General features: G+C 49.9%; 1 pseudogene; it reads left to right on the forward strand.

The window, feature by feature from the left end:
• The first annotated feature begins 289 nt into the window (after nt 1-289).
• Nucleotides 290-5,132, forward strand: LOC137202943 (heterogeneous nuclear ribonucleoprotein A1-like; annotated as a pseudogene).
• The last annotated feature ends 3,066 nt before the right edge of the window (nt 5,133-8,198 follow it).

Below are 8,198 nucleotides of genomic sequence, written 5' to 3' on the forward strand. Positions count from 1 at the left end.
AGTGGGAAAATGTCTGCGGCCAGGTCAGCAGACATGGAAGGCCCTGGGCCACCTCCTGGCTAGCACACCGGTTGCCCCCTGGGGAGCTCGGGCTGGACGTGCCCTTTAGTCTGCAGGAGCTTCCGGCCACCTGCAGGAAGCGGGCTGCCAGGGTGAAGCAAGGCAGGGTCCCTTCTCAGGCCTAGAGTGATGCAGAGACTTGGTCAAAGCCACACAGCGAATCTGTGGCAGAATCAGGACTAGAATCCAGGTCCCCCATGGAGCCTGCCCAGCAGGGAGCAGGGAAAGGACGGTAGCTGGGAGTCCCTCTGTGGAAACACCTCCTGGCCCCTTGTACGCACCCCTGGCTCCCCCAGAATGTTAATGCTCCCCAACTGGTCTGCAGGTTATAAACCTTCTCCCACCAAGGACCTCCTTTATCACGGTTTCCCCAGGACCTGAATTTGCACGTTTCTTGTTGGTCTTGGTTTTTTGCCTACAGAACACTTTGCAATGCAATGAGGAGTTAGTATACTTTACCTTTTGTGCATCATAATTGGACTGCATCGCCTACCGAGGCAGTTTCTCATTCCAGCCAGACGTGCCCCAGCAGCTCGTTCTTGGGAACTAACTGTACAGCCTGTTTGTCCAGCCCCACTGGGCCTGCCCACTGTTTGGGGCAGTCCCACGACCTAAAGGGGCAGGGGATGAGGACAGCTGAGCTCACCATCGGCCAGGGCACCCGCCAAGCTCCCACAGGCCTCGGCCTTCACCTTTACCACACGTGGCCATTCTTTTTTTTTTTTAATTAATTTATTTATTTTTGCCTGTGTTGGGCCTTTGTTGCTGTGTGTGGGCTTTCTCTAGTTGTGATGAGCGGGGGCTACTCTTCGTTGCAGTGCGCGGGCTTCTCCTCGCGATGACTTCTCTTGCTGCGGAGCATGGGCTCTAGGCGAGCGGGCTTCAGCAGTTGTGGCACGTGGGCTCAGTAGTTGTGGCTCACGGGCTCTAGAGCGCAGGCTCAGTAGTTGTGGCCCACGGGCTTAGTTGCTCCGTGGCATGTGGGATCTTCCCAGACCAGGACTCGAACCCGTGTCCCCTGCATTGGCAGGCGGATTCTCACTGCGCACGTGGCCATTCTTGACCCCTGGCTTCTGCACTGGTCTCTCCCTTGTGGACACAGTCTGCTCCCACTTCCCACCTCAACTCTGTGTTACTGAGTCCAAGCTCATACTGCTCACCACACAACAGGCCAGTAACTCGAGAGATGAGTTGTTGGGGCAAAGAATAGTGACTTTATTCTGAAAGCCAGCAGAACAAGAAGATGCTGCCTAGTGTCCCAAAGAACCGTCTTACCGGGGTTTGAATTCAGGCTTCTTTTATACTAAAAGGGGAGGGGGCGTGGCTGGTTGTTGTAAACTTCTTGGTGCCGGAAACCTTTATTCTTGCAGCTTATAGATCTGGTCGATGTTCCTATAAACCTCCAACAAGACAAATGTTATTCTGTGTTCTGCAACTTTTTAGCTCTATATGAATGGAAAAGTGTTATACCTGTAAAGGTCAGAGCCTTGAGAATAGGTTATCCCGTCTATTTCAGGTTATAGACAACATTCTTTTAGTGATTAACGTGTAGCAAAAGCAATAGAATACACAGGTTAAAGGAAACAGATCCAATATGGAGTCAGATTTGTTCTTCCCTCTGACACCTGCAAACCCAGACTCTCAAATTGTTTGAGTCCCATTTGCCCCACCCTCCCTGGCACTTGGAATCTTAGCTTTTAGACCCCAAGTTGCGGTGAGAAGACCCATCCCCTCTCTCCCTCACCCCTCCCCGGTTACTCTCCCACCGCGTTCTCTACCCATTGCCCACCGACTGAGGATCAAGAATGGGTACTGCTGAGCCTTCTCAGATGTTGCCATGGGGCTTGAGGGCCAGACAGGGGCAGTCAGAGACCTCCAGGTGCGAACGCCCAATGCCTTCCATTCCCTCCTCCATCTCTCGGCGTCCCTTTCCCCCCATCTGTGCACCACCGATCCATCCACCATCCCGCCACTCATTCATCCAACACAAATGCCAGTACAGCCTCCTTCCGTCGCCCGTCTATCCAGACTGCATAGACACCTGCCACACAGGGGACATCAAGAGCCACCAATGAGGGCCACAGAAGCAGGGACATCACACAGAAAGGACCACGGCAGCGCCACCTGATAAGAGATGAGGCCCTTTCTGTGTTTCTTGTCCCCACCATAGCCCACCAGAGAAGAAAGGGACCCAAAGGACAGGGGGAAGTGGGGTAAAGGAGCAGGCCACCCCACCCCCTCCAAGTCTCTCCAGTAAGGCCCTGGGAACTGAGGAGGTGGGTGTTCAATCAGATGTGAGATTTAACTTTGGACTTTTTCATGCTTGAAAGTAACAAGAAAGTTAACAAAACCGCCAGAGGTGTCAAAAAGGCTGCAAAAAGGCTGCAAATGGGAGGCTGGGCTCCATCAAAGGCAGGAGTAGGAGAAAATGAACAGAAGTCATGGTCAGGTTTGTGAACTGTGACTTGGGATCTGCAAGCTTGGAGAGGGAGCTAGGGAGAGCGGAATTGCTCTGTGTGTCAGCGGGAGATGAATCCTACAGTTCCAATGCCCCCTGGTAGAGGGGAGGGGAGCCCAGAGACAAGCGAAGGGGAGGAGGAGAGAGGAGCCGAGGTGACCAGGCAAAGGGTTGGGGGAAGATCTGGAGATGAACTACTGGACTGGGGGAGGGGAGGGAACAGAGTATCCCCAAAAGGTCTGGAAGAATAGACTTATCTAAGATGCCCTGTGAAGTGTCCTCTGTGTGGGACCTGATATAACCCCTCTCTATGACCCCGAGATCTATGTTCCACTCACCAGTATTTGTCAAGAGGAGGGTTTTATGGAAATGGAGAAGGGGTGAAGTTTCATGTCTGAGTCAGCACAGTACTGAGCAGAAATCGCTCAGGAAGAAGCAAGAATGGCAGGGGAAGTGGTGAAAACATAAGTGTCCAGGGATCTCTGAAACTGTGGAGGCTTTTGGACTTTTACTGGACATAAAGTTAGAAGATTAAAGCATCAACTCTGCCTTCCCCCCAGTGATTTCCTCACACACAATCAGAATCAATCTCAAAAGGCGAATCTGACCATGTTTTATAACACCTGCACCCCCAAGCCCCAACACACACACCTAAAACCCTTCACTTGTTCTTGAGTTAAAGACCCACTTCCTGGCCCATCCCGCAAGGCCTCTGGGGTCTGGGCCCTGCCACCCTCTCCAGATTCTCTGCACTCTAGACATACAGGCTGGCTTTCTCACCTCAGAAGTTTCATACCCTACTGACCACAGGGCCTTTGTACATGCTGTTCTCTCTAGCACTGCCCCACCCCAACCCCAACCCCCAGTTAACTCACTCACCCTTCAGGGCTCAGCTCAGACAAGCCACTCCTGAGCTCCTGACCAAGTCATCCACCCATCTTGGAATTTACCACCATGATTACAGAGGCAAAGAGGAATGGAACAACCACAACATGGCTCAGAGTCCACACCTTAGAACGATCATGATTCATGCCCTGGCACTGGGCACACGTTCCCTGAGTACATCTGAATCCCCAACAAAGTGAAGGTCTGTCATCGAGGGGGCAGGGGGATGGCTGTTAAGTAGACAACCAACAGTGTCTGCACCCTCTTGCAGGGGTGGAGGGGGGCTATCATGTATTCTGGAAAGTGATGGAATGGGCAGAAGCACGAATGAACTCACCATGTCTCAGGTCTGGACTCACACTGGCCTGATGAGGTTGTGGACTCTGTGAGGTATGATGGAGCCTCATTACTGGACAGCTTTTTTTTAATCCAGGTAAACTGCAGGTCAAATCATGTCCCCTGGGACACACAAAAAACCCACACAGCAAAACCTCCCACCTCAGCAACAAGTGAGGCTTTTTATCTCATCCTCCGACAGAATCCTGGTAAAGACCAGTACAGAGTCATAGACTAGTGCCATTCAGCTAATCCCTGTATCTGACACCAGTCTGCTTGCTCACCTCCAGCGATGGGATACCCACCAACTCCCATAGAAGCCCATTCCACCTGACCAGACCCCCACCACCGACCCATCATTAAACCATAAAATCTAATTGGCATATTGTTTAATGGGAACAGAGTTTCAGTTGGGGATGATGAAAAAGTTCTGGAGGTGGATGGTGGTGACGGTTGCCCAAGAATGTGAATGTACTTAGTGCCACTGAAAGGTACACTTAAAAATGGTTAAAATGGCCTTTCTGCCCGTGGACGCCGCTGAGTAAGCATCGTTGACGTCTCCCCCCCCCCCCCCCCCGCCTCCACTACCGTCATGTCTAAGTCAGAGTCACCCAAAGAGCCCAAACAGCTGAGGAATCTCTTCATCGGAGGTCTGGGCTTTGAAACAACCGATGACAGTCTGAGGAGCCATTGTGAGCAGTGAGGAGTGCTCACAGACTGTGTGGTGATGAGGGATCCAGACACCAGGCGCTCCAGAGGCTTCGGGGTTGCCACATATGCCACTGTGGAGGAGGTAGACGCGGCCATGAATGCAAGGCCACACAAGGTGGGTGGAAGAGTTGTGGAACCAGAGAGGGCCGTCTCAATAGAAGATTCTCAAAGACCTGGTGCCCACTCAACTGTGAAAAAGATTTTTACTGGTGGCATTAAAGAAGACACTGAAGAACATCACCTAAGAGATTATTTTGAACAGTGTGGGAAAATTGAACGGACTGAAATCATGCCTGATCGAGGCAGTGGCAAAAAGAGAGGCTTTGCCTTCGTAACCTTTGATGACCATGACTCTGTAGACAAGATTGTCATTCAGAAATACCACACTGTGTATGGCCACAACTGTGAAGTAAGGAAAGCCCTATCTAAGCAAGAGACGGCTAGTGCCTCATCCAGCCAAAGAGGTCGAAGTGGTTCTGGAAACTTTGGTGGTGGTCGTGGAGGAAAGGTCGAGGTGCCTTTGGTGGCAGCTGTGGTGGCGGGGGATGTGGTGGCAGTGGATGTGGTGGCAGTGGAAATGGCTATAAAGGATTTGGTAATGATGGAACCCATTTTGGAGGTGGTGGAAGCTACAATGATTTGGGCAGTTACAACCATCAATCTTCAAATTTTGGACCCATGAAAGGAGGACACTTTGGAGGCAGAAGTTCTGGCCCCTGTGGTGGTGGAGGCCAATACTTTGCCAAACCCCGAAACCGAGGTGGCTATGGCGGTTCCACCAGCAGCAGTAGCTACGGCAGTGGCAGGAGGTTTTGATGACTGCCAGGAAACAAAGCTTAGCAGGAGAGGGGAGCCAGAGGAGTGACAGGGAAGCTACAGGTTACAGCAGATCTGGGAACTCAGCCAAGCACAGCGCTGGCAGGGCCTGGCTGCTACAAAGAAGACATGTTTTAGACAATACTCACGTGTATGGGCAAAAAAACTCGAGGACTGTATTTGTGACTAATTGTATAAAAGTTTATTTTAGTTTCTCTTCTGTGGAAAGTGGAAAGCATTCCAACAAAGGGTTTTAATGTAGAATTTTTATTTTTTTGCACCCATGCTGTTGATTGCTAAATGTAATAGTCTGATCGTGACGCTGAATAAATGGGCCTTTTTTTTAAATGTGCTGTGTAAAGTTAGTCTACTCTGAAGCCATTTTGGTAAACTACCCCAACAGTGTGAAGTTAGTATTCCTTCAGAGTGATGCCAGGTTCCATTCAAAATTTATTTAAAACCTGCTCTGGTGGAGAAGCTATTGTCTTCCGAAACCTTGGTGTAGTTGAACTGACAGTTACTGCGTTGTGACCTGGAGTTCACCGTGAAGAGGGTCACCCAAGAAAAGTCATGGAGTTTTTTGATTATTAATATGATTGTTGGCACACCCTATGCAATATATCTAAATTGGATTATGGTACCAGATATAGATGGGAGTGAAGCTTGTGTATCATCCATTATCACGTGTAATAAATAAACAATTGAATACCCTCTTGAAAAAAAAAAAAGGTTAAAATGGTAAATTTTATGTTATGTAGTTTTACCATAATTTAAAAAAAAAAAGTGCTCTGGACTTCAAAACTTACAAGCTTGTGTGGCTTTGAGTACTTTTATTTATTTTTTATTTATTTTTATTAATTTTATTGGAGTATAAGTGCTTTACAGTGTTGTGTTAGTTTCTGCTGTACAGCAAGGTGAATCAGCTATACGTATACATATATCCCCTCTTTTTTGGATTTCCTTCCCATTTAGGTCACCACAGAGCACTGAGTGAAGTTCCCTGTGCTAAACAGTAGGTTCTCATTAGTTATCTGTTTTACACTCAGTATCGATAGTGTATAGATGTCAATCCCAATCTCCCAATTCGTCCCACCCACCCACCCCTTCCCCCTTGGTATCCATACGTTTGTTCTCTACATCTGTGTCTCTATTTCTGCTTTGCAAATAAGATCATCTATACCATTTTTTGAGTACTTTAAAAGTAACCATTTAAAGGTTACTCTAAAAACATATATAATTAAGAGTTCAGGGACTTCCCTGGTGGTCCAGTGGTTAAGAATCCACCTTCCAGCGCAGGGGACTCAGGTTCAATCCCTGGTCAGGGGACTAAGATCCCACATGCCGCGGGGCAACTAAGCCCACGTGCCACAACGAGAGGGAAGCCCGTGCGCCGAGATGAAGATCCCACGTGCCGTGACTAAGACACAGTGCAGCCAAATAAATAATTTTTTTAAAAACAAACAAAAAAATAGTTAAGGCAAACTCTTAGTGCGCCCCATGCTGTTTGATCCTGATTTGCTTTCATTCAGGCCTCGGAAATCTGGGCTCAGTATTTCCACCTTCAAGTCCTGCCTCTGCCCCCCGCAGGGATTACAGTCACCGTGACCCTCCCCTGCTATAAGCCTACTATGTACTAGGCTCTGAGGCTCTGAGGATGTGTCAAGGAATAAGTCAGAGCCCTCGTCCTCCCTGACACACAGGGAACAATCAGAATTTTTTCTTTACTTTTTGTTAGTAAAAACCTACAGGGCTCCAGTCTCCGTGAAACCTGCAGGGCTGGCCCGCAATGGTTCATCCTTGAAGACCTCACCTGGGTGGAATGATGACAGTGGCACAGGATGACACCGGTCCCTGAGCACTCAGCACACGGAATGTTTGTTTGGTGCAATGTGTGGTCTCCTGGGAATGTCGGTGACACATGACAGCGTGGGGATGTGTGGAAGGACAGGAGGCAGGAATTGCCATCTCTGAAATCTCATCCCAGATCAACCCCACCTGACCCGCCCAGGAATCACAGACCCACCAAACCATCAGAGAACCAGATGGAGAAAAGGAGGGAGTGGAAGACCCAGGTAACCCACAGGGCTCACGCTGGCAGCTCGCGGGCCATGTCAAGTCTTGTAAGGGGATTTTTTTTCGATTGAGTTTATTGTCAATGTCCAAAAAAAAAAAAAAAATAATAACCTGTGAAATTTCTCATCTCTTTTTAAAATAAATAAATAAAAGAGGGTGTCTTTCATGGCAAGAGCTGGCTGGAGCTGAGTTCCAACTGCTCCGTTTGGACGGGACCCATGGGCCCCTACCCCTAACTTCCCTTACTCACATTGCCTGCCGGGCCCCCTGGAGGCCTCTGAGGTCAGGATTTCTGATCTAATCCAACATCTCTATCTCACAGAGGAGTCTGATGAAGCCCAGAGGGAGAGTGACTTTCCCAGTAAGTAGCTCATCTGGGATGAGAAAGATCTAGAATCTCAGGGGGCCCACCCAGCGTCCACCGCAATCCTCCAAAGAGCCTCCGGAGTGGCTCTGCTGATGGGCAGCAAAGTGGACTTGCCTGTGTGGTGAGGCGAGCAGGTGGCTCATTGGGAAACCTGAGGAGACGGCCAGTCAGGCACCCCGTCCGGCTGCAGACGTGCCCCACTCCAAGGGGACACAGACGAACGAGGCGCGGTCCTCACCCCTCGCCACAATTCCTGTGTCCCCTGGTCTAACCTTGACTCCCTGTTGCCTCACCAGCTCTGGGAGCCCTGGTTCTTCATCTGTAAAGTGAGGGTCCTCATCGCGGCAGGCAGAATTGAGGTCCCCTCCCCCGCGTGTGTAGGAAACAGCAGGTGTGCAAGTTGAAAGGCACTTGGGGAGGAGCGTGGGAAGGAAGTGGGCTGACGAGGACAGAGAGGAAGGAGAGATGAGGCAGCCGCCACAAGAAGAGGGA

Source organism: Pseudorca crassidens, chromosome 11 (assembly GCF_039906515.1).
Source record: "Pseudorca crassidens isolate mPseCra1 chromosome 11, mPseCra1.hap1, whole genome shotgun sequence".
NCBI lineage: Eukaryota > Metazoa > Chordata > Mammalia > Artiodactyla > Delphinidae > Pseudorca > Pseudorca crassidens.